Source organism: Protopterus annectens, chromosome 7.part0 (genome assembly GCF_019279795.1).
Source record: "Protopterus annectens isolate FY-2018-M chromosome 7.part0, PAN1.0, whole genome shotgun sequence".
NCBI lineage: Eukaryota > Metazoa > Chordata > Ceratodontiformes > Protopteridae > Protopterus > Protopterus annectens.
The window spans coordinates 798,491,941-798,519,431 of record NC_056739.1 but is presented as its reverse complement, the minus strand read 5'-3'; the positions used below and the strand labels follow the sequence as shown (position 1 = coordinate 798,519,431).

Genomic DNA, 27,491 nt, shown 5'->3' with positions numbered 1-27,491 from the left:
ACAGAAAGGTTGGTGGAGGACTTGGCTTGGAACACCCATCTATGGACTCAGCTCTACAGTGGTCAGTGTAGTTTCTGATTTGGGGCCTGGAGAGAAAGCCCAGCCATAGGATTGTAGTGTGCATTCTGTGTGTGCTCCTAAGGGAAATTGTACTTGGTGCAGAAGCGTGTCTCTTCTTCTCAAACTGAATGAGGATTGAGGCTCCTTGGTCACTAGCACAGAGAAGGGACATCACAGTTGCTATGCTGAGATTTGTTGTCCTTCCCTTTCAGGATTCTCTCCATGACTTTTCCTGCCAGCTGTTAAACTAACAGGCTTGTTTTTATCAGATTTTTTCCTGTTCTATTCCCTGCGCAGGGGTACCATCCTTCCTGTCCACTCTTGTGACACATCTTCCTTAAACAGTAATCTGCTGAATATCTCCAGTCTTAACCTGAAGTCAATAACTTCCTCTACAACAGTTACAACCATATCCAGAATTCTATGCTTTCTGATATACTCCTGTAAACACAGACTGAACCCCTTTGTGGTCCAAGACTTCAATCAAATCTCAGTCTCTACATCAGAGCTTGGAAACTCCCAGTCTGCTCTGGTAGATTCAGATCTTTCATCAGTAGCATCCCCTACTTCTTTCCACACTCCTTTATTATCTTCTTCAGTCTTGCATCCTTCTCTCTTGCTGTGGCTGGTGGGTAATGCACTCTCAGTCTACCAGCTCTGCCCCCCACACAAATCCAAGGACTTTTAACTAAGCTTCTAACTTTGGATGTACCCTTGCTCCTTTCCTGGCTTGTTGCCTGTTTTTCCTTCTTTAAGACTTCATATCTAGTGACCTCCTTTATGAAGGTTGCTACCCTACCATAAATTCTCTCTCATTCCTTAACAACCTGTAGCTGGGCACTTCTATTTTCTACCTCTTCCTGTTAAAGGCCAATGTTTCTGTGATAATGTCCCCACCGCCCCTCCTACATCACAGCCTGTAGCTCCCCCATCTTCCTTCCCAATCTCCTTACATTATTACATTGTTATACTGTAGTACTAAGTAATGTCCCCCATCCTCCCCGCCTACATCACTGCCCACACCTCCATATCTCCCTACTCAGACTTTTTATGTTATTACATTGTTTCATTAAGTAATATCCTCCCTCCCCTCCTGCACCACTGCCTGCAGGCTCCCCATCTTCCTAACCAGATTATATGCACTGTAGAGTAGCATTACCTAGCCATGATCTGAGTCATCCTTACTTGTTCCTCTGCTGGTTGGCATCTTTTCACTTTCTATATCCTGCTTAAATACCTACAGTACCCTCTTCTGCTTCTGACACTCTCCTTGCCTCCATCTTAATTTGAAAGTACTATTACTGAGGTATATTTTTTCAACCCAGCACTAAGCACAGCTGCTTCTTCTAGGCTAAAATGAAGCCCATCACCTGAACAGACTGCTGGCCTCTCTGCCAGGTCTCCCACATCCTACGAGTCTTAAACCTTTTCCCTTGTCCACAATAGCTGGTGATTAGTCTCTAATCCTCTTTGCTCTGTGTGCCGGCTGCTTGTACATGTAGTACTTTAGAGAATGCTACCTCCTCCAGTCTGTCTCCTAACATCTTTCTGCTAGCACCCTTGGTCCTGCTTGCTGCCACCTCAGCCATCTCCTCTTACAGACCACTGATGCCCACATGCCCCAAAACAACTGTCTATCCCTACTGCCTTGGTTATTACTTTATTCATCTCTTCCCACAGTTTGCTCAGTCTAAGCTCTAAGACTAGTTTTAATGAAGTTTGCAATCTCCTTTCTTGCTAGCCTTGACCCTTGATCACCTTTATGATTCTGGTCTCCAGTCACCAAAACCCTCATCTTTTGCAACACTGGCCCCTCTCCCTTTTGTTTTCCGTCCCATTCACTACCCCTCCTATCCATAACATTTCCCCTGGTCTCAGTCTTACTCACCATCTGTGCTGGTTGCTTCCCTCCCTGCGGTATACTTAAAGGCTCTTTCTCATCTCTTCTGCTGATCTCGTCTCCCTGGGTTTCTTTTCCTGCCTGCCTTTCCCATACGAGTGTCTCTCCCTATCTGCTTCTCTCTTGCTCAACTTCTGATTTTGGAAATCTCATAATTATTACTCTTTGTACCTCCCCTTTCACACTTGTTTCCTTTTCTTCACTGTACCAATTTTTCTTCCAAGGCTGCATCTCCTACTTTGTCTCCACTAATTCTGTACCACTCTACCTGCCTCTAATTATTGTGTCAGCCTCTATGTTCTCTTGCCCCTACCTTTCTCCTCCCTATTTTTTCACACCTCCATTCTATATACCGGCCTCCTTCTACCAGCATCCTCTATCATCTGACCTAGCCAGTACACCAGTATCTCTATAGTTCACATGTTCTGCTATGAAGCCCTCCATTTTCTTACAGACCACATATCCTCTGTCATCCCAAAGGTTCCTGTACCAAACACCTACACCATATCCTAAGTACCTTGCAAATCCTTCCCCATTCCTCATGTTTAGCTTGTGCAACTCCTTTTCATGTTCCATTCTTGGATACCCAGCTTTTCCTTTATTTTTAACTTTTATGCATGTATCTTTTTTCACATCACTAGGCCTTTTATCCTCTTTGTAGGGCAGTACTAAAAGTAGCTCAGAGATGTTAAAATAAGCATTAAACAGAGTTAAAATGATGTAGTGAATAATGCAGTGTGCACCTACTGGATGGGAAAACATGAAACATAAGGTAAGTGAAGTTTTGTCAGTGTAAAGGGGAAGGGCTTCCCAATGAGAACTTGAAGTGCTCACTAGTACAAGCAAACAAGGCAATACTGGGAGGGGCTCCTAAAGTCAAATTTACACAAAGGGTGGGGCACCTCAAGAACCACTGTTTTTTAAGACCAGTTTGAAGTTTGATGTCATCGGGAAAGAAGAATGTGTAACGAAATTAGTGGTGGAACGTGGACGGAAATATATAAAGCTCTGAAATGTGCAATATCCATGAAATTTACAGTGTTCGCATGGGAATGCTGACACCAGTGTTTTTATGCCTGAAGTAAGTTATACAGAAAGCTTCCTCAAGCAGAAAACAGGCGTTGGAGACGAAGGGGAAAAGTAAGAAGGGAATTGAGAACATGAATTTCTGACATGTCCTAAGCTACAAAATTACAAAAAAGCAGTATAGGACATGTTAAGTCAGACATTTAATGAACAAGTTAGGCTAAGGAAAGTCTTTCCCCTTTTTTATTCTTTTTTTAAATGAAAGGATGTTTTTGAGCTAAAAGTCAGATTCAGATGAACCCAGGTAGGGTAATGCTCTACTAAGTTTTTTACTGTTAGTATCTTAAAAGCACTAAAAAATTGGAAAACAAGTGCAGTTGGTCACTTTGTGATCAGTGCTCTACCCCAGTAAACAAATACAAAACACAAATGCAAGGAATAAACCACTAATAGATAATGCAATGACTATTATATAAATGAAAAAGTGGTACTGGGACAAGGTAACAATTGTAAAGCAACAGCAAAGCACACAAATGGCAACCACTGAGACAGTACAAAGAAAAAGGCAAGATAAGGTAAAGAGGGAACAGGATGCAAGGTACTGGTTTACAAGTAACACAGTAACTTCAAATAAGGACTGTGCAAAGAAAGAAAAGAAAGTTAAGTGCCAAAACCTAACAGTGCTTGAAAAAATTATGTAAAGTGAAAGGGAAAACTGACACGTGTTTAAACTGCTGTTTTTGTATGTTGAAATCGGTGTGTTGCTCCGATTATATTTGCATTTTTTCTTCAAAAGACTGGGCTAAATCAAAAATAGTCAAAAAATTATTGCTTCATAGCCATCATAATTTAAACCTTGTCCTGTCCTTAAATAAAATAAGTTAAGTAGAAACTGCTATTTTTCAGTATATCCTGCAATTCAAATTCACTTGATCCCTTTATAGACAAAGAATGCAACAAAATGGTTGCTAAGTACTTTTTTTAAAACTCTACAAGAACTCATTTAAAGTACATCAACACTGCAGTAAACAAGAGCAAAAGACAAAAAAAGAATTGTACAAACTATAAACCAAAGAAACAAAAACTGTCAGACAGTTCTCAAAAATTAAAAACTGCCCTGTACTCCTACCATAAATAAAAAAAATGTTCTCACTTCTTTCATTTTATTTTTATACTGTGTGTGTGTGTGTGTATACATATATATATGTATACACACACACACACACACACACACACACACACACACACACACACACACACACACACACACACACACACACACCATGCATGCATATAACATAGATGATTTCCTTGTCTTGCCACCTTTCACTTGAGCAAACCTTGCAACTAAGTTCCCATTCAACAGTACCCTTTCCTTCTGCACCTTTAAGCATGTCTAATAACTGCACCTAAACATTGATCTACACCCTCTTCTATTCCATCCATCCACCCTCAACCCCTTTTCCCATTTTACACATGGGGTCGGGGTGTTACTTCCACAGTGACAATCATCTTGAGTCAAGGTTTACACCGCCGGGTGGCTAGCCCTGCTGTGGTAGTTCATTCATATCACTCATGCACACACACACTCACCTACGGCCAATTTAGTGTGCCCAATCCACCTACTGCACGTCTTTGAAATGTGGGAGGAAACAGAAGAACCTAGAGGAAACCCACTTAACTGCAGGGAGGACATGTAGACTCTGCACAGAAGGCATCCCAGCCGAGAATCAAACTGGAGAACCTCTTGCTGTGAGGTGACAACGCTAACCACTGCACCTCCACGGACACCCTCTTCTATTAATTTACTCCATAAGAAAGTTGTCAAATGTTTTCCCTAGCCAAATATACGTCATATCACTGTACTGTCCAAGTCCTTCCCTTGACAAGCAAGTCCCGCACAAAACTGAGTCCGGAATACCTGTGCCCACATCTCCACAGCCTTGACTTTACCCTATGAAACATGGTATAATCCACATACCTTACTTTCACAACATTCACTGCTAGCTGGATGTCTTACTTTTAACACATATAAACCCTAAAATCAAGAGGTACGCACAGAAGGCAGAGAAAATACAGGGAAAATCAAGTACATTATACAACAATAAAGACACATTCCTGATTTTCCTTGTATTTCTGCCCTGACTCTTCTGTACCTCTACACTGTCTGGATTTCAAACTTTATTTTTTTTTTTCAAATAATAAAAAAAAAAGAAGCAATGGAGATCTTCCTTTCTCCGTTACTTGCTTTCCAAAGCAATGATGTACTGTATAACCATGGGAACGCAAGTCCCACATGAATGCGCAATACATCAAAAAAGTGACAGGATATAAAAAAAGCAGACCACCACAGCGCCATTATAAAAATACATTTAAAAAATGAATACTTTATTTCTTAAATAATGAGACTGTATAATAGCAATAACCACCCACAGTTGCCTTTGTTAACCACACCAACTGTGGCTAAATTTTCAACAAACCACACCCAGTCATTGGTCATTGCTATAATAAACTATCTGTGCCAGTTATGTTCTGACAGATTCCAGAATAATGTTCTATGCCACAGCTCCAGTTACTTTTGTCATCACCTGTCCACAACCTAATCTATCATATCTCCTATACCCACCTTCACAAAACACTTCCTTTAATGAATGTCAACTTTTACAATACTTTAAAAACTTCACAACATATAATCTGTCTTGCTCTTTACTTTAACTATCAGTTCAAACTGTTCCTTTAAACTGACGGGCTTATCTGGTGTCACTTTAGTGTGGAATCCACTTAGTGTTTGCCTGGGACCAGATGGTCAACAGACTCTGCTGCTTTGAACGGGATGGCCAACACCTCTCATCACATGGCTTTTATATACTGGCTAAAACGTTTAATTCACCTACAGTGTCTTTTTAGGCAATATTCAACTCTTGAGAATAGCCACCTAGTAAATTCCCCATCAAACAATCAGGGTTAGCTTGCTTACAGCTAGGACCTTAAATAACAAAATGTCCAAGCTTCAGGTGTATCTTACACTCAAAGACATCTACATGAGAAATTTCTGAGGCTTAATTTCAGAAAAATGATAGCTCTCTCTCTCTACCAGGGTACTATATTTACTATGCATTCAGGACCACTGGGAATGGCAAGGGTATGCCTGTACTTATCAAGACCCAAACGTCTTGAAATGTATTTAGTTTGAGGGTGTGCATTAAAGCAAAAAGTCAAAATGTGACATAAATTCAAATGGCAGTGAGAAGAAACAACTGTGTAAAAGAACAGCCTGCCAAACATTATCATTTGGATGCAAGAGAAACTCTGGAAATACATATTCAAACTAAACATCTGTCAAGTATAATAGGTGGGAACAATTTTGAATTTGACAAAGTAAGGATTTCAAGATGGATATTTGTCAGAATATCAAAGACAAAGGAAAAGAGGAGTCTTTCTTCTTTCGGCTTTTCCCGGTTAGGGGTTGCCACAGCAGAACAATGGTCCGCAGAACATTAGGCAGTGGAGTTTTATGGTGTCGAGCTGCCAGCCCAGCACCCAACCTTCCACAGAAGGCGCACACACATGCACACACTAACACCTAGGGCCAATTTAGAGTGTCCAATCCACCTACAGCATGTCTTTGGGATGTGGGAAGAAACTGGAGCACCCAGAGGAAACCCACGACACTGGAAGGAGGACATGCAGACTCCACACAGAAGGCACCCCAGCCGAGAATCGAACGGGATAATGTCTTGCTGTGAGGTGACAACGCTAACCGCTGCCGCAAAAAGAGGAGTAATTATGCTAATTGCTAGAGGGGCTCCAATAGTGACAGAAGTGGGGAAAAGGCAATGATAGATTTGTAGTAGTAAGCATCTACTGGCAAGGGAGGAGGATTATGCTGGCATCTATTTATATACCACTTAAAACTGCTATTATGGATATTAACAATATTTTGGAAAAAAAATACTCAGCTTTCAGCAAGGAATATTACTAATAGGTGGGGATTGGAACAATGATTTGTAGTAGTAAGGATCTATTGGGGACCTAGAAGGAAAAATATGTCTGAAGACATTTATGAAAATATTTGGTATGGAAGATGTTAATTCAGTAGTAACAACTCTGGTAGAATGTACATACTATGCCCCAACTTACAAAAACTAAGCTAGACTGGACAGAAATTATATTTTACGGGAACATGTACATTTAATTGAAAGCTTCAACACATCCAACAACTATTTCAGATTACGCACTGATAAAAATTAAGATAAAAAATGCAGGGTAATGAAGTAAAATTGAGACACTGGCTCTTTACCACCTACCCATTAAAAAGAGAGGAATTCAAGGAATGGATAGTGAAAATTATTTGAAAGTCATTAGGGAAGACAAAATATTTCTTCAGAAGGGATAGGTAATGAGTGGGATAAAATAAAAATGGAGTTTAAATAGAGCAGAATTAAGAGAAATAGACGTGTTTAAAAAGCAATAGGAATTATTTAGAGTGGCTGACAAAGGAAGAATTACTGCAGAATAAAAGAAATCTCATAGAACAAGAAGAAGCAAAATGCAGAGTGCTAAAGAGGAAATAAGGGAGTAGCTGGATATTATGCATGCATTTAGAAAGACTGCTGTTAAGCAACTATTTTTGGATAACTCCAGAGCAAAAAAAAATGTTAGTACTACAACTTGGGCAACATAAAGCAGAAAGGGGTGTTCCCAAAACTAGGGAGCCTATAACAAGAAAATAACCAGAGATCCTATAAAGGTACTAAGAGAAATTTATGAAAAATTGTATACAATACAGGAATGCAGAAAACAAGATAGAGCAATTAAGTCAAGGTAAGAGGAATTATGAGGCTTAACAACGAATAATTATGATAGAATGAGATAAAAACTGTGATGCATAATCAATCTGCAAGAAAGTCTCCAAGAACAGATGGTATTCCTGTGGAAGTCTGGAAGTTAGAAGGGGGGAAAAAAGAGATAAAGATCTGGAAGTTTTTACTATTTTATGAGGAGGGAAGCACAAACATCTTGAAAGAAAGCTGTGGCAGCTGTATTACCCAAATTAGTAAATACTCAGAGCCAGATTCATGTAGACACATACAAATTTTAAACCATGCTTATAAACTGTCTACACTAGCTAAAAGAATGGCAAAGATGTTGCAAAAATTGATGGCTATGGATCGATGTGGTTTTGTAGAAGGGAAGTAAACATCTGACAACATTAGAAACAATGATGATCCAGTGAGAAGCAGAATGTAAGACACTGCAGTGTTGGTGGATCTTGAAGTATAGAAAGCATTTGACAGAATAAGCTGGGAGTTTACAGTTAACCTGGGAGTTGCATTCCTTGAGACAATAAGGTTAATAGGAGCATGTAAAAAGAATCAGAGATAATAATTAAAGAGTGAGGGTTCCTCTCTGATAAGTTGTGTTTGAAAACAGGAACCTGGCAGGGGTGTCCTCTTTCCTCTTTGTTATTTGCATTATATTTAGATCCACTGGAAAAGACAATAAGGGACTCAAATTCAAGAATATACTTTGTATGGCAAACAAAAGATTTTGGTTTATCTGCAGATGAAATTATTTTGTACTTGATAAATCCAGAAAAATGTATTTCAGTGTTATAGAACATTTTGAGACCATTTTTCTCACTATAAAATTAAGGAGGTTAAATCAAAGGCTATAACTATCAATTATGTATCCACAGACTGGTTATGCAATATCTGTATTTATGGGGATGTGATAAGATAAATTATTTAAGAGTGTGCATTAAAAAGGCTTCTGGTTATGGCAGCCAAGGATATGTGGGAAGAGACTAAAAAGATAATATAAAAACTGAAAAACTAGAAACTCTTGTTTATGGATATGGATAGTAAGATACAAGTAGTAAAAACATTTTAGTCCCTTTAGTTTTATTAACAGGTCAAGCATATTACAATCAACCAGAGAACAATTACTAAAATGTTGTAGGAATTTATCTGGAAATGCAAGAAGGCAAGAGTTAAGTGTGATAATCGGATCCTAAGGCTTATACACACAACAAAAGCATAAGATTATAATTCAAAGTGGAAAGGAAGGATGATAAAGCGGGGGGGATTCAAGAAATAAGGACAAACTGGGATTTTGGATGCAGATCTTTAAGAGAATAAACACCAACCATAAAGAATAGGGTCTATATTAGAACACTGAAGTTTCAAAACTTCGAATGTTCTAATATCGACCCCTATTCACCTCATGCTTACATCATCGAACATGCAGAACAGCGAATTTTTTCCTAGGGAAAAAATTTGCTGTTCCAAAACACATACACACAACACAAGCACACCAAACAAACAGCAATCCACACACACATACACCTAAAATCTTACATCTAACCCTACACTACACTGTACATACACCACTAACTATCCACTTACCTTAACTCAAACCCTAAGGTCCGTCACTATCGCACACTCACCTCACCCACGCACTAACCCTAACTCACCTACCCCGCCTTAACCCTCACATCCACACAATCGCACACTTACCTGACCCACGCCCTAACCCTAACTCACCTAACCCGCACCCAATCACACACTTACCTGAACCCGATCTGTAACTTTCCACCACAGCACTGAAAATAGCGAAGTGACAGAAATGGGCAATCAAATGTTTTCCCTAAGAAAATTTGTTTTTCTGTAGCTTCGCTATTTTCAGCGTTCGCTCAATAGGGGTTGATATTAGAACATTTGAAGTTTTGAAACTTCGATGTTCTAATATAGACTCAAAGAATATTATATTCATAAACTTGCAGAAAGTATTCCAAGAACTAAACCATCATGAGAATGGAGAAAGGAGATTCTGCCAACAGGTTTGACTGCAACCAGGGGTACAGGCAATAGGCCAGATGAAGATGGAAATTACTGAAGACAACTGGCAAAGGAACCAAGGTACTGCATGCAAATAACTAGAGAGAGACAGAAAGGTAATAGAATAGGATGAAGCCAAGAAAAGGTTTGGACTACAGGTTAGAGACTGCCTTCCCTACTAGGGATTTCAGAGTACAGGCAAAGAGAAAGGGATACGAGAGTCTTAAGTGAAAGAATTGCTGCTCTGGTAGACTTTTTAGTCAAATGAAGAATAGAAGCTGCTATTAAAAAGGGCTAATTAGTATGGCATATAAAACACTGCAATGATAACTACAGGAACCAATCAGAGGAGGTTAGAAAATATTGGGGGGAGAGAGAGAGAGAGAGAGAGAGACTGGAAAATCAATTTGCAAGGGAGCAATAGGAGGACAAACGTATGGCTTCTAAGTGTTCAACACAGTCCAGACGGCTTAGGATTTTTGCTTGGAAGTGTTTGCATAGATATTTTTATACCCCAAGCAGACTTCAAGGAATTTTCCTCAGGTAGATTGCAAACAGTTGAGCTGGGATGAGGAAGAAAAAGGTTTAACTGGTAGCATGTTTTTGGGAGTATACCAAGTTGGCAGATTAAAAAAAAATCCCTACAAAATACTTTGCCGGAAATATTGGGAGGATAAATGCCTGTAACTAAGGATATTATGCATTTCAGCTCAGACACAGGATTTGAATTCCCAAGATACTAAGGCCCTACTAAGTTTAATTCTATTGGCTGCCAAAAAAGCAATTACTAGAGTCCCTCTGTCCCTTAATATTATTTTTACTTTTTTCTTTTCTCTTCTAACTATACATATGCTATTAATTTTATTCACTTATTTATATCAAACTATTAAGTCAATTTTTGCTTATGTTTCAATATGTTGTTTCTCTATTGTATTTTATTTTCCATGTAAATTATTTTGTTTTGCTGTATTCCGGAGCTTTTCTCTCCGGACCAGCCTTGAAAAAGGGCTTTTGCCCAGTCGGACTATCCTGGTCAACAAATGTCAAATAAATAATAAATAAAATAAATAGAGACTGAAAATCAAAATCTAAACCAACTGTAAGTGAAGTACTGAATACTGTAAGAGAGATTAAAGATCTGCAAGTGGGAGCTTTAGAAAATGAGAAAATTACACAGAGATAAATCAGACGTGGGAGCAATACATATAGAATAATGTTCAACACGAAAGGAGCGGTTTAATGGAAGGCAGAAATTGAGCAATTTATGTAATGTTGGACTGAATGACTGTGGCTATAAAGAAAATTTTGTGTACAGTGTATGTAAATGAAAAAAATGTTAATATAACTTGCTTTCTTTTCTATTAATGCATATGTGCCTATGTTTTAAGTGATATGCAAGAAAGTTCTTTTTTTTTTTTAAAAAGAACCCCATTTGCTTGAAACACATCTTGCATAAAACCAATATAGAACAGTTACAGACCCTTGTGTATCTTAATGAAATTAATTTCCACATCATCCACCACTGCCAGCCACAGGTCCCTTCTACATCCGCCCCCTTCAGAACATATACAACATTTAATTGATTTAAAAACCTACGCATTAAGCCAAATAAATTTACTATTGATGACTAATTACCACAAATAAAACTGCCCACAGATTCCCTGATTTTGTAAATACCAACTCCGTGGAGCAAATTCTCTCCACCAGGGTTATAAACCTCAGCTGTTTGCCCTCTTGTACCACCCCCAAGTGTCACCACCTCCTACTTGCAAAACTTGACAAGTCACCTGTCTCAGGAAAGTTTATTAAACTGTTTTTACTAGAGGTTTTTTTTTTTTTTTTCACTGCTCAACTTTTGTTTCGTGTCAGCCTGCTCTGGGGTAGCGTGGGGGCCATCTTGGATTGAGTTATTGTAGTGGGAGTCAATTAACTGCTGCTGATTCTAGGTGGAGCGCTAATGTCTTGAATTTACAGCTGTTTTCACTGATTCATGTGTTTTTCTTGCTTGCTGTATACTGTGCTCAGCTGTGCTCCTTGCTGTCTTTCCAGTAAAACTGCACACAAATGGACCTGTGTGCAGACACTGAGAAGCTTAAAAAATGTTTCTATACTTAAGACTTAGGAAAGTTATTTTTTTACATTTTATTATAGTACTTAAAGTTGGTTTGCTAGCCTGCGCTAGTGGTGCTGCGACAGCGTTGTCACCTCACAGCAAGACGTTGTCGTGTTTGATTCTCAGCTAGAGCGTCTTCTGTGTGGAGGCATGCGTGAATGGGCGTGCCTTCGTTGAAGGTTGTGCATCAGGGCTGGTAACTCGGCACGTAAAAATCCGCTACCAAATATTAGCGGACCGGAGTTCAGCTGCGGCGACCCCTAACCCCAAATAAGCAGAAAGACACAACAACAACAACTTAAAGTTGGTTTGCTGTTCTGTTCATTTTACACTGCTTTTTACATCTTAGTTGCACTTGTTTTAATCTAACAAGCTTTTGTTTGGTATCCGCCTGTTCTGGCCTAGTGTGGGGCCATTTTGGGGTGAGTAGCAGTTATTCTAATGGGAGTTGATTAATTCCCACTGCTTGAAGACAGCTTAACACTACTGGCTTGGATTTATAGCTGTTTTTCATTGATTCACTTGTTTTTCTTTTTTGTTATATACTGCATTCAGCTGCACAGAGTGTACTGCTACTGTAGATACAGCTGAATAAAGGGTGGCATACACAAATCTAATTTCCCTGCAGTCAGTATTACTAGTTTTTAAACACTAGCAGCAAAATATCTCCATCATCACTACCCCCCCCCCCAAAAAACAGTCTTACAGTAAAAAGTACCTCCGTAGTCCACCAAACAGTCCAAATTGTATTAACACCACAACAGTCCTAACAATTTGTGTCCGTTTCACACATCAGCACTGGGCCTCAGAGAGAGTGGTGGTGGATTTGACCCCCATTACCTGCCTTGTAGCATTTGGTATCCTAAGGCAGTGTAAAAACTGTCTTCTTGCTCAGTGATAATGAACTAATACTTAACCCTGTTAACACTATCTGTCAGAGGTACAAATACCTAACCAATTTGGAGAATTAGTGATACTCTTGTTAAGCACACAGACTCTAAACTCACTCGGCCGGACAAGGGCAGGGCTACAGTCAGCTGCCTCTAAGGAGCCAAGACTGAGGACATAACTAGAGCCCAAAACACATTCTTTTCCAGCAAGTACAGCTATGAAATAACACTAGTCCAGGCATATTAAACTTGAAAAAACACATTCTTAAAAATGTTCTCTGGTCTAAAACAACCTTAGCTACCAGGAAAGACTGGAGTCCAAATTCATGTGCTCAATGATGCTGTTGAGGCTCCCGGGGGGGAGACTGATGCCTAGTTTACTGTGCCCTTAGTGAAACAGTCCTTCTCACCCACCTTTTCTCAACAACTCAGACTGTGCAGCTAGAGATCTCTACCTTTATCATGGAATGAATAAAATTAGATGGCTAGGTGCCTCCCTTGCTATGGAAAATGCACCCCCTTGCATATCAAGCAATATGACTTCTTGTTATCCTTAAAGCATAGCTTATACAACTGGATGAATGCCCTTAAAGTTAACTCAGAACTTATAGGCGCTACTCTCCTTGCAAAAGGTGGCACACCTTGAGGGTGTGTGGTGACAAGGCATGCATAGCCTTTCATCATATTTGTTTTGTGTATCCTATGATCCTATGACTTAGGTTTAAAGTTCAACTTTATTTTTTTATTTATTTTACATTTGTTTAACAAAACCCCCTCATCCATAAAATACCAGATTTCAGAGATTACTGGATGGGTGGATATAAAACATAATATCCTAGACAGCCACAATTTGGAAGGTTCCACCACGCAAACTGATTCATAAAGCCACACTTACTTCTGAATGCTGTGAGTTTTACTCTCTCTTGAATAAATGTACTAAATATACTATTCCCATCTGACATAAAACTGTGATAAAACTGAAAGTAAGCCTGTAAAGTGGAACTTCTGTATATACCAACTCTAGCCACTCAGGGTCAGATATGTGGTACCTTTGTAAAGAACTCTGACAGTTCTCCATGCTTCAGGTACACAGCCTCTCGAGAAACTAAGGTTAAAGAGATTCTGAAGGGGCTGGGCTATATGCTACATTTTGCTTCGGTGTTTAATTCTGTCTACAGCAATGTAAGACATGATGATCTGCATAAAGATCAATACTGCAGAATACAAGTAGATAACTATATTAAGGGCTGCTATTCCTCCTAACATTAATAGCTTATCAGCCTTAAACCAATACTGAAAAGATGGAGCTTTAAGAATTAATTGTTTATGTCATGTGGCTAGTTTTTATTCAAGCACCTGAACAAAATGATGTTTTCAGATTTCCTGAAGAACTCCTGCTGGTGTAAATGTTTGTAACTGATCATCTGTGGTTTCTTTAAGCAAAGTCTTTTTTTTTTTTTTTTTTGGGGGGGGGGGTAGAATTTATAATTTACTTGGATTTAGAATTTACCCACTTGAACTGCTTGCTTACTCTGTTTGAAAATCCATGTCAACACATGGAATACATGCAATCTCCACACAGGTAAGTACCCCAACCAAGAACCAAACTGGAGAACAAACAACATAAGGCAGAGATGTTAGCCTCTGCACTACTGTAACATTCATATAAACACCATAAATGAAAAAGCAGTTTGGCACAGTGGTTCTACTTGGTCATCAAAATGAAAAAGATTCAATATTAGGGCCAGTACTGTTGATGCAGAGCCCTGCTATGATGTTAGCTGCACAGGATTTGTAATTACAGTCACTGCCAGTTCAGACAAAGACAAACTGAGCCTGATGCGTTATCACTTTACCACAGTATATTGAAGAACCAAAACTAGCACCTCAGAGCAGCTCCCAATTGCAGCTCTCCCCCCTTTAATACAAGGAGTTAAGTAAATCCATTCATTCCATGGAATCAAGGCCAGGGGACAGAGGCGTTAGCTTTAAGGGAGTAACAGCTTGAATAAGAACAACCCCCCCCCCCCCCAAGAAGTCATCCAGTGCTAAACAGACACATTTCCTGTCTAGTCACATAAGATAGAATTTTACACCCACCTCAGGGCTTCTAGAATGGTTTCCAGTGAGTCTTATAACTATATGCTGGTTAAACTGTTCACCATTTGGCCTATTCTTACAGGAAAGGTAAATCTCAGTGTTCTGTATCCCAAAAGCAGAAAATGTCTAAAGTACAGCAAAGTCTAGCATTTCCTACACATTTTTTTGAAAGGCCTGGTGCCCAATATGTTTGCACCATCCCTTCGGGTGGGAAAGCGAACACCTGGGCTGTATTCACTTCAGACCATGAGGGAAAAGGGAATGGGAACCTGATACGGACTACAGAAGGTCATTAAATGAGATATGTGAAAGAAATTAAATGAAGCACATGGAAAACGGAGGGAAGAGAGACCACAGCCAGCAATTAGAAGGAAGCAGTACAGTCTAGACCTGAGGAGCAATTTTTTAATGGAAAGAATTGTGGTAATGAGAATCCAGGATGGGTGGTGCAAAGAAATTCCACTGACTTGTTCAAGATGAATGGGACAGGTGGCAAGCAGTGTGTGTGTGTGTGTGTGTGTGTGTGTGTGTGTGTGTGTGTGTGTGTGTGTGTGTGTGTGTGTGTGTGTGTGTTTCTGTTTTCTGAGAACAGATTATACAGCTGCAGGGTGCTAGCTGTAACAGCCAGGCAGATTAAGATTAATCAGACCAAGAGTAATCCTTATGGGCAATACATAATTGTGTAAACAGACACTTGAGAGGAAATGGGATGGGTAGAAAAGAAATAACTTTATGTGTGTCTGTGTGTGCATAAAAGCCTGCGCAATGAAGCTGTGTGACCTGTAACAGGTAGGCTAACAGACATATTTAGATAAAGAGAGAAACTCATCAGTAACAGCCAGGAGGAAGCCTTAGCAGAGAAGTTTTTTTTTTTTTTTTTTTTTTGGGGGGGGGGGGGGGCGCAGAGACACTATTTTATTCCCAAGACTAAACTAGAGAAGCATAAAGAAGGCTTTAAAGGAAGCTCACCTTTGGCATCAGGAGTCTACTAAATGAAATACTTACTGGTAGATGCTGGGGGTCAGGGCCATGTTATAAACATTCAAATACAACAGCACATTCTAGAAAATTTTGCTTGAATCAAATGTGCAAGTGCTGTCAGATCCAAACCTACTTGCTATTTTGGAATATAGCAGTAAGTTCATAAGCACTATCAATATCCCAAGAATAAAAGAATGTCACATGGATCTAAAGGACCAGAACTGAAAGAATGTGGTTTAAGTGTATCATTATGCCCACAGTATAGTGTTTGACAGAGGAAAAAAACAAACAAACAAAAAAAAACAACCAGCAGAACTACAATGAATGACTGCACAAGTCCTAATCTGGCTTTGAGGGAATCTTGATGGATTTTGAGTCATCAACATACAAACACACCATTTGATAACCTAAGAAATCTATAGCTATAAAAGGTGCTTTGAGGCAAGTCAGTACATACTACATATCCAGACCTCACAAAAATGTTCAACATCACACCACATTAACTCATCGTAGATAAACTCTCCCAGTTGCATGTAAAGCCTTATGTAACTCAATGGATAGTAAAATGGCTCACAAATAGGAAAGTAGTATGGGAGGCTTTACTTCTTCCAAAAGACTTGCCATTAGCAATGTATCCCAAGTTTCAGTCCTTCGACCACTCATTTTTGGCATTTACTTCTCAGAGCTCAAAGCAAATGGTAAGGATTTAGGTCTGTAAATTTGGTGCCATCATAAACTTCCCAGCGGACACCAAGATCCTTCAAGATGGTCTTTCCCAAACAAATAGCGGATGTTAAAACCATGGAGTAAAAGTAAATGCCAACATGTATAACAGCATCCTTCATCAAGCGTGACTACCCTTTCAGCTATTACCTTGACAACATACCACTGAAAGTTGATCCCTTGGTCACAGATGTGGGAACCTCTGTCAACAATGAACTGTCCTTTCATCACCATGTATCCACTATTATAAGGAAATCATTTTTCATTTTACAGCTTATATCTAAAGGTATGGGGTCCAGGTCCAGGGATGTAATCATTCCACTGTAATGCTCTCATTAGGTCAATCACTAACTATAATGACCCTTTTGCTATGTACCTGTACAAACACTTGTTACAAGTGGAATGATCACGATGCTTTCTCAGAAAAACAAATGCAGACCGAATCAAAGCTTTGTCCCTCATCTAATGTCATACAGACTAAGAGACAAGACCCTATCCTGCCAGACCTATTATACATTCATAAGTCCAATGGCAGAGTAAACATCTAAGCAAGGGAAATCAATCTCTCTTACAAAATAAACAGGGCATGTTGGAGGGATAGATATATATTACAGAGTACCGCTTCTACTGGATTTCACACCACATAAAGCAATGTACTACTTTTAAATGAAATTTGGAAGACTGGATGGGAAACCATAAATTCACCCTGGGTTTTGCACCCCCTGTCCCTCATGGAAATTAGCAATAAGTAAATGTCCCAACATATTCTTGCTCTGTCTGCCTCTGAATTACTCATACAAAAAATGTAGGGACTAAAAATCTACCATGGAAATATAAGGCTAGACTCCTTAAGATCCTCACAGATCAATAGCCTATTAAGTACCTGTGAACCTACTATAATGCAACAGACAAATCTTAAAGGACTCCAGAAGGTTGATTATTAATGTTTTACAAGGGTCTGCAATTCTCAGCAACAAGTACCTCAAGGAACACATGCATCCACTGCTATATCAAATGACCTTCAACCTTTACTAGCCAGGCATTTACCCTCTGCAAACACTGCACTCTTACTGTATCCATCATCTCCAAATGGACCCTTGTGATGGCTTGTGTGGTTAGGTTCACTCCTTTCTTTACTCAGAGTTAAGCAATTTTTTAAGTTCCTCTACTCATGGGCAGTCACATGCCAGTATTGCTACATTCTATGATTAGAATGATTACTTTGCACCTGACAAGTCTATCCTAACCACTAGGAAAGCACCTTCCTACAAATAAAAAAGGCAGCAATGAAAATCTGTCATCTGTACTCATAGAAAGCAACAGACTACTACATATCTGCTTGACTTAAGGTACCCAACAGCAAAGGCTAGCTGCAAGTACAGCTTATCCACATGGGGAGAGCAACACAATATATTCCTGACCCATCCTGGATGGTCTTCTCATTGATAAACTGATAAGGTAAGAATGTATCAATCATGAAGAACATTGAAGAGCCTTCTTAACTGGTCCTATGGTTGGGTTGACATTCAAGCAGTAAAATATCAGGATAGAACTGGGCAAAGCACCTCACCAAAGCACAGTCCAGAAGCTGGGAGCCCACGAGACATCTAGCCAAGACAGACCCAAATCACAAAGCTGTAGTCAAGACACTGTCTGGAGAAAAGGAGCATGCCAGGTGGTTGCAGTTCCATCATTAACAGTAAAACATTCTAAGGACTAAACTGGGGAAGTTAATTATGTAAAGAAGTAGACTGTGTAAAAGCCAGCAGCTGGAGTTGCCCAGTAGTGAAAAGTGACTGCAGTGGCCAACAAATTAAAAGGCTTATATGGCACTGTGAACCTGTCTTCTAAGAGGCCAAACAGACAGAATGTAGATCCCTTCAACTAACCAGCCCAATTTTTCAGGGACTCTGGAACAGGTGGTGTTTCTGCAGGGAGCGGGAACCCCCGAGCAGGTGGTGTGCGTGCAGGGAGAGGGAACCCCCGAGCAGGTGGTGTGCAAGTGCAGGAAACAGGAACCCCTGAGCAGGTGGTGTGCAAGTGCAGGAAACGGGAACTCCCGAGAAGGTGGTGTGCACGTGCAGGGAGCGGGAACCCCCGAGCAGGTGGTGTGCGCTTGCAGGGAGCTGGAACACCCGAGCAGGTGGTGTGCACGTGTAGGGAGCAGGTACCTCCGAGCAGGTGGTGTATGTGCTTGGAGTGGGAACTTCTGAACAGGTGGTGGTCCTGTAGGGAATGGGGACCCCTGTGTAGCTGGTATGCCTGCAGGGAATGGAAACCCCTATGCAGGTGGTGTATCTTCAAAGAGTGAGAACCCCTAAGCAGGTGGAGTACCAGAGTGATGGGCCCTCTACCTTCCATCCCCACAGAGAAATGGGAAGTGGAAAAGGTTGGCTCAAAGGCAAGGTCAAAACCTCCTCCTATGGGAAACGAGACTGGGGCAGGAGAATCTCACCACTGAGAGAAAAATCTGTCACAGAGGTAAAGCTAGTAGGAAAAAAGTTTTGTCCAGGAAGAACTCCAACACAGTGATCCCTCAGAACAAATCTTGGCTGGTATCCAACAAGCTTAAAACAGTTTTGGTCTTCAATTTAGCATTTTTTCTGCTTCTGTACTTCAAGTATGCTAACATCCTATCCAGTTAAAAGCTATATTTAAGTTGTTCTGTATCATTTTGTTCACCGAAGAGCTTCTGACGGTTTACAGGTAATATTTTGCCTTTCCACTGCCATCTTGGTGATCCGGTGCCAGTCAGTAACTCTCTTATTTGGCTCCGTGTAGCTGACCATCAGCTGCTCTCTGCATCCACCAGGTCTACAGGACCCACACAAACCTTCCTTGGTTAAAGCCAACCCAAGTCCAAAACCACTCTGAAGTATGAGGACCCTGTGTCAGCATCACATTGTTGCTACAGAGCGATTTCACCTGTTTTTTCCCAATCCCCTGCACATGCTCTCGGTAACACCCAGAATGTGGGAGAAGAAGAAGAATCAGTGTTGAACATCTCCTTAACAGTTTCCCTCCAACAGCACCTCACAATAGTTTCCAACAGGGAGATCAAACTGTGGCAATGTGCCCTGAATGTGAGTGCCTTCCTCCCTCCTGTGATGGTCACACCCTTCCTCCCTCTCTGTAAACTCAGACACCCGAGTCATTTGTAAAACCTGGCTCACTATTCTCACCCATTCTCAGGGCTTTATTCCTCTATGCTACAGGACTGGCTGAGCTTTCCAGTGTAGAAAGAAGGACTGGAATGTGAACAGATGAGAAACACAGCTAAGGGCCCCAAGCCCCAATATGTCAGAGAAGTACATCTCTTGTCAGTCATGTCAAAGCTTTGGATTCCTTACCAGATAATAACGGGAGAAACTGGATGCAGACGCTGGAGCCACCAGTGGGTCACAATCAATATGCTGCAGTCAGATGTAGGATGCTTAAGATAGTTAACCTCTCCAACTGGCCAGCAGTTTATACTGGGCATTTTTGGAGGCACAGCAGCAGACAGACTGTGCCTCCAGGCTTCCAAAATAACATATTTAAAGGATATCTCTAAGCAGGTATGACCTCAATGGCTTCTTACTCTGGGGAGAACTAAAAGGACAGATGGAGGCCAAATCATGTAATCCCTAATAGTGAGTCTATCCAAGGAACAACATATTTTAGACTCTGTTTTATGGTTTCTCTCACCAGCCCCTTATCAATTATCACACTAATTTTAATTAGGAAATATGCAGACAGACTTGCTGCTGGCAATGGTATAACAAAAGTAATGCTGTCGCAGGACTTCTCTTTGTGAAAGGTTAGACGAATGTCCCAGCAACCCCCCCCCCAAAATAAAACATAGTGTCTCAGAGTTAAAGCCAAAAAAACAGCCCAAATCAGAATTACACCCCTTCTCAAACACAAACAATACCACTGTACCCCTGACCTATTCTTATCACATTGTATTATCAGACAGAGTCCCCACACAAAACGCCCACACAACCCAAATCAATGTCACTAATACTACCACCGCCCACAACACACAAGTATACTGCCATCTTGTCACAAAACACCAACACATCAGTCAGGCAATTACCTGCTGACAAAAAGAAATTTACTGCAACAGCAGTACTCTTCAAAGACTGTATCATTCCACAGTGTGGACCCCCTCTCCAAACAGACAAAAAAACATGTACAGGTATACCTTTTTTCAGACAGTTCCATCCTCTCAGACATGCAGCACACTGTCTGAAAAACTATCTTCTCCCCCACAGTGGAATCACAACCCCACCTCCTCGCACAAAGACCAAACTACCAGAGTATCCCCATACCTGTTTTTTTTTTAATTATTTCCCTACAGACACTCCCTCCACCCCTACGCACACACTCCCACCCCTACCCACACACAAACCATATCAACTCCCAAACATTAGTTCCTCAAAAACACATATCAGCACCCAATCCTACATTCAGACACATGTGGGTACATACATGCAAACACACTTCTACCCCAGCACTGATCCCTAACAAAAAGACCATTAGATTTCCACTACTACGTATCAGTGTTACAGACCATCTCAAGGCAGGCCGTATCCACTTTAACACAAATAACTTTCACTGCAAGGCTTCCAAAGAAAGACAAATCCACTGTCTCAGATCAAACAGGAAATAGAAGGTATAAACATTGAACAAAATGATCATAAACAGCCGAGAAAAACATTACACTGCTGCTTACCATGGTAGGCCTGAAACTGATGATGCAGTTGTTGTATATTCTGGGAAGAGCAGAGTAACATGTAGGCTGTCAACAGCTGACTTTCCTGTAAATAAGAGTACAATATATCAGGCAACACATTTACAGCCAAAGTAAATGCAAGGACACAGGCCAGCTTTAAGAACAAGCATAATGTAGAATCCATAATATGATTAGTATAAGACCCTAATTGCCATGGTTAATGTACATTTGTCAGATATTATTAGTTATAAACATCTGGTAAGCAACACAGTTAGCACGTAGACCTCCCCCCCACCTAGCACAACTAATTTATACATTTTACCCAACAAGGTGAATATGCTTTTTCTTCCCAATCACTTAGTACAATCCTCCAGACCAGCATGGCTATCACGCATTCCCTACTTAGCACACTCAGTACACAGCTCCATACATAAAAGTACTGACACACATTATTTCCTTACTCATCATGGTTTAATGTATGTTCTATGTACCACTGTTCACTAACAGCCACTTGCCCAAAGAGGCAAGTGTGTGTGTTTCAAGTTTTCAGAAACTCAAAATTCATATGGTTCAGACTACATGATCGAGTTTCGAAAAACTCAAAAGTTTTGAATGGAGATCACAGTACAGTGCAGAACAGGAAATTTACCCATTTCCTCACTGTAGTGCGATACTGGAGTTGGTATTTTTAAGTTGCGTGTATCCCCTACCTATCACAACTTCCCTTACTTAGCAGTCAGTACTCACATCCTGCCCACCGGTGTTAGTAAAATGAAAGTTATGTACTTACTACAATGATACATCTGTGTTGTCTGCTTCCATCCTTCCTTAACAGATTACTCATCAGAGCTGTCAAAAATCCAACTCTGGTCACTTTCAGACTTTTACTTCAAGGCTCAGGCTCTTTCCCTTACCCACAATCCCCTGTAGTTAGTAAATAACCTCATATCAAGTAAAAATGATGCACCATCATCATCATCATTATTACAAATACACATCACACATATATAGTAACAATCCCTGGACCCAGAGCTTGATCGGTACATGACCAAGCCATAGGGGCTGTCAGTGTGTTCACTCCAAAAGCAAAGGAGAAAAGGAAACTAGAAGAGGGAAGGTAGGAAGGAAGGAATTTAAGGAAGGAAGCAGGCAACAGGGATCTATCATTATAAGTATACAACTTCCGTATCCAATGTTGCCTCTTCTGTCCATTCCTCAATGGACAGGACAGAGACCCCCAACTACCATAAACCTTGGAAGGTCTCATGGAAAAACATTCCAGATAATAGCTGAACCAAATAAAGCTCTAGACCTGGACTGTAAATCAAATTGTAGTGAGATATGAAGGCACAGAGATTGGATGATATAGCTGTAGTACACATGTCATCTGTTGGTACTTTGAAGAAGGAAGTAACAACTGAATTAGCAGAATGCACCTTGGATTTTCGAGGTAAGGATAGTCCCTTTTCCTTATAGGCATGAGAAATACATTCAGCCAGCCAGTGAGAAAGAATCATCTAGATACTCCTTTACCCAATTTAGCTTGGGAAAAGGGAATAAACTGGCCAGTCTTTCTGACTAACTTAGTACAATGCACCTTGGATTTTCGAGGTAAGGATAGTCCCTTTTCCTTATAGGCATGAGAAATACATTCAGCCAGCCAGTGAGAAAGAATCATCTAGATACTCCTTTACCCAATTTAGCTTGGGAAAAAGGAATAAACTGGCCAGTCTTTCTGACTAACTTAGTACAATGCAGAGAACACTGGAGTTGTTGGTACATATCCAGAAGGTGTAACATGTATTCTCATTTATTGGCAAAACATGGATAGAAAACAGGAACACTGACAGACTGGTTAAGTGATGATTCAGAAACCACCTTGGGGAGAAAGGCTAGATTGGCATTCAAATGACTATTTTTTTAAGTTGCTTTCTTGTAGAAAATCAAGTAGGGAGGTTTACAGAAAAGGGAATGAAACTCCAACAGTCTCCTTGCAAAGTAAATGCCACAAAAAGCAGAATTTTCCAAGACAGGTATTTCAAATCAACTACAGCTGCAGGTTCAGAAGAGGATCTTGTCAAGGCCTGCAGAAGAGTAGTGATATCCCAGTGGGGAACAGGATTTCTAACGGGAGGTCGCAGAAGAAAGATACCCCTTAAGGCCTTGGACAGTCACAGGGAACCAATGGATGATTGATTCTCCTCAATGTGAAAGCTGAAAATATCAACCAAATGGACGTCAATAGTACGGTAACTAGGCCCACTGTGAAAAAGAAAAGCCAGGAAATCTAAGGTTCATAGGTAGGTAACTAGGCTACTTGCCCTAGGGCCTATATAGGCCTAGCCAAATGGTACCCTGGCTTTCGCCACCCAAGAAAATTATTTTCCTGTGACCCTGTCGAGCAGAGCCACAGAAGTGATCCCCGGGGTGAATTTCCTATCTCCCATCCAATCATCAAGATTTTTCTTGAAGAGTGCTAATGAGGAGCTTTGGTTGATATAGATAGGCAGTTTGTTTCAGAGTATTAGGAAATCTCTGAGACAGGAATCTATCCCTCCAGCATGTTCTGTTTATTGTGGTGACAAGGTTTAGGTCCCTAGAGCGTGTAACTCGAAGGGATTGGGATTTCTTTAAGTGGAGCACGTCCAACAGCTCTGGGTTTGACATAGCTTTGTATGTTAGGCAGAGATCACCTCTGAGTAGGCGATATGCGACGGAAAGCTGGAGTTTTTTTACACAGTCTGTGTAGGGCATCTGTTTCAGGCCAGTAATCCTCTTTGTGAGGTATTTCTGCGGCCTTTCCAGTTGCTGTAGATGTCTTGTGAGGTACATACCAAAACGGGCGTTGCACTCTATAATGGTTCTAATGAGTGACGAGTAGAGGTGAACAATGACCTCTTTTTTTCCTGGATGAAAAACCTTTTGTGATGAAGTGTGCCACGTAGAAGGATTTCTGACTACTGTGGCGATGTAATTATCAAAGGAGAGTCTACTGTCCACCTGTGTTCCAAGGTCTCTTATCACACTTTTGGTGTTAAGCAGACTACCGCCTATGTGGTAGTTCATGGGAACAGAGTTTTTACCAAAAGGGATGACAATGCACTTTTTGGCATTGAGCTTGAGGCCATGGCTTTGACACCAGGCATCTGTCTCAATGAGGCCCTTTTGTAGGATGTCCATATCATTAGGAGTTTTGATTATGGCTCCTAGTTTGCAGTCATCTGCGAACTTCATTAGCCAAAGGCCTTCTGTGTTAGCCTGTACTTCAGGGAAGTAGATAACAAACAGGAGAGTACCCAGGACTGAACCCTGTGGTACTCCACTTGTCATTGGTATGATGTTGGATTTGGAGTCTGCTACTTTCACAGCGTGGGTGAGCCAGGTGGCAAGCCATCTTGTGACATAGGGATTTATACCTAGTTTAGTGAGTTTATCTATAATTCCACAGTGGGAGATGGTGTCGAAAGCCTTGGTGAGATCTAGATAGGCTGCGTGAACCACCTTACCCTCATCTACGGCTTTGGTGACCACTTCAAAGAAGTCTATCAGGTTTAGGAGACAGGATCTGCCTTTTACAAACCCGAACTGGGTAGGGTCCAGAGTTTGAAGATTACCAATGTCATTGTTTATAATTTCTAAGCTAGCTGGGAGAAAGACTGAAAAAGGATCCAAATTCCTACTGGAAGCCCGGACTGAAAATCTTTTCCCTTTATTCTTGTAAATCTTCCTGGTAGAATGTTTCTGTGCAGAGGTCAGAATGTGTATAACTTGAGATGAAAGCTTGTACTGTTTATCATCAGAACTGAAGAAACCACGTGGTCAACTTATTTGTCCAGGTGAGGCTTCCCAGAAGGATGACACAGAAGACCTGGAGCAAAGTCCAACACCCATGGAGGGTGAATCAGATGACAACATAAAAAGGGAAACCACACCTGCTGACAGCAGAATGGGGCAATAAGGATCATCACAGCCTTACTCTACATTGCTTTCTGGGTGAGAGAAGTGGTAGTATAGGCAAAAAGGAGACAAGGTGGCAAATTGTGGGTCACAGTATCCAGTGGGGACACTCCTTCTTGAGAGTTTAGTGCAAAGAACCTGCTGCATTTGCTGTAGGAGTGTGAAAGAAAAGAGGTCACATCAGGGTTGGCTCCAGCAGCTGAAAATATCTGCCATGGTCAAATTGAGGGATTATTAGTGATGGAGGAAAGATCTGCCCAAATGTGTCTACCAGGAACTTGGACTTCCCTTGTGTGTGCACCAATATCAAAAAATGGTGAGAAGACATTGCCAAACCCTCATGGCCTCTTGAAAAAAGATAAGAACATGCCCCCACTTGCTGATGTACCAGACTACTGATATACTGTCTACCTGGACAGATATCATACACCTGGAAATGAAGTCCTGGAAGGTCTGCAACATTAAGAGGACTGCTCTCATCTCCAAGACACTGATGTGAAGACTGGCCTCTGAAGGGGACCATGTACCTTGGGCAGTCATACGCAAAAAGTGCTCCTTTCACCCCAGTTGATAAGAGTCTGATCACAGAGGCCTGGTGAGAGGGAAAAACAAATGGCTGGCCTGGTGATACAACTGGATATTCTAGCCATCACTGAATATGAGTTTTGCAAATTTTTTAGACAGCGACACTGAAATATTCATTGGCTGACATCTCACTGACCTCTGAACTGAGTCCACTGGAGCACCCTCATATGAAATCTGGCTAGGGGGATTAAGGTAAAGACAGCTGCCATCAAGCTGAGAAGTTACAAAATCAACCTTGCTGGTGGCTTCTGACTGGAAAGTACTGCTACCGCATTTTAGTGAAGCATAGTAATCCTGGATTGCGGTAACCTGGCTATCTGTAGCACTGTATCCAGATGAGCTCCAATTAATTCTATGGCTTGAACTGCTGGATGCTTGGACTTCTCCATGTTTACATCTAGCCACATTCATGAGCAAAGGCAGAGCAACGAGTCCCTGGCTCTTAGTAAAAGTTCTTGGTGGAGGGCAGTTATGAGCTAGCCTAGAATGGGAAAACTTGGAACCGCAACAACCCAAGATGGGTTGCAACCACTGGCATGCACTTGATGAACACCCAGGGGGCTGTGTTGAGACCAAAGGGTAGGCTCTAAATTGGAAGCTTCTGGCTCACAGCTGGAAACAGAGAAACCTCCTGGAGCATATTTCAAACTTTGTGCGGTAGTATGGGACCTGCAGGCATATCAAGCACATCCAGTTGTCCTTCCTCAATCACAGTAGGCTGGACTGTACCATGACCATCTGGAATTTCATCTGCTTCACATATTGGTTCAAGTGACTGAAGTCCAAAACTGGCCTTGGATGTTATCTGTTGCCACCAAAAAGAACCCTGAGTAAATTCCAGTTCCTTGCTGGTCTAGTGGGACATCTTGGATTACTCACTTGTCTAGCAGTATTCTTATCTCTATAGCTGCAGCCTTTCATAGAGAGGATGACACATTGGGTAATTTCACTATATGAGGATGATGAGACAGAAATGCAACTGTGTAACCTCTGGTTATAATCCTCTACACACAAGCATCTCAAACATCTAAAGTGATGGACGTCCAAGGACGTGGGATGCAGGGATAAGGGCCTCCCTGACTGCCTCCAGAGTATGGAAGTCGAGCAACAGTTCAGGAGCACTGAAAAGGTCTATTGGAAAGGGACCCGAATGTCTTGGTTCTGGAGACCATGTCTGTTGCAGGAACATTTATTATTATTATTATTATTATTATTATTATTATTATTAATTATTCCTTCCTCTGCCTTGGGGGAGGGGTCTATCACCAGAAATATCAGGAACAAAACCTTGGGATTTGCAAAACCACAGTTTCTTCTCTCCCTTGTGGTTTCTATAGAAGATCCCTGGGGGGGGGGGGGGGGGGGGGTTAAAAACTGAATCCATAAAGCAGACAAGGATTTACTGTCTTGCTCTCTTTTCTGGACAGTGTCTCTTTTACTTCAGGTCCAAAAAGGAGTGGGACCATTCTAGGGAGATTTGATAAAAGACGTCTTAAAGTATTTTACAAATTCACAAATAGGCACGCTGTCTAACAGTTATGCCAGTACCCACTGCTTTCGATGTGCAATCTGCAGTGTTTGAAATAAGATGACATGTTCA

The 27,491-nt window shown here is 41.0% G+C and overlaps 1 long non-coding RNA gene across 2 annotated transcripts in view; it reads right to left on the bottom strand.

The window, feature by feature from the left end:
* LOC122806694 overlaps positions 1-27,491 on the bottom strand; it is a 1,210,421-nt gene that overhangs the window by 237,256 nt on the left and 945,674 nt on the right. For both annotated transcript variants that reach the window (XR_006365540.1, XR_006365541.1), the window contains one exon: positions 21,350-21,434. This is a non-coding gene — a long non-coding RNA (uncharacterized LOC122806694). The remainder of the gene's footprint in view (positions 1-21,349; positions 21,435-27,491) is intronic.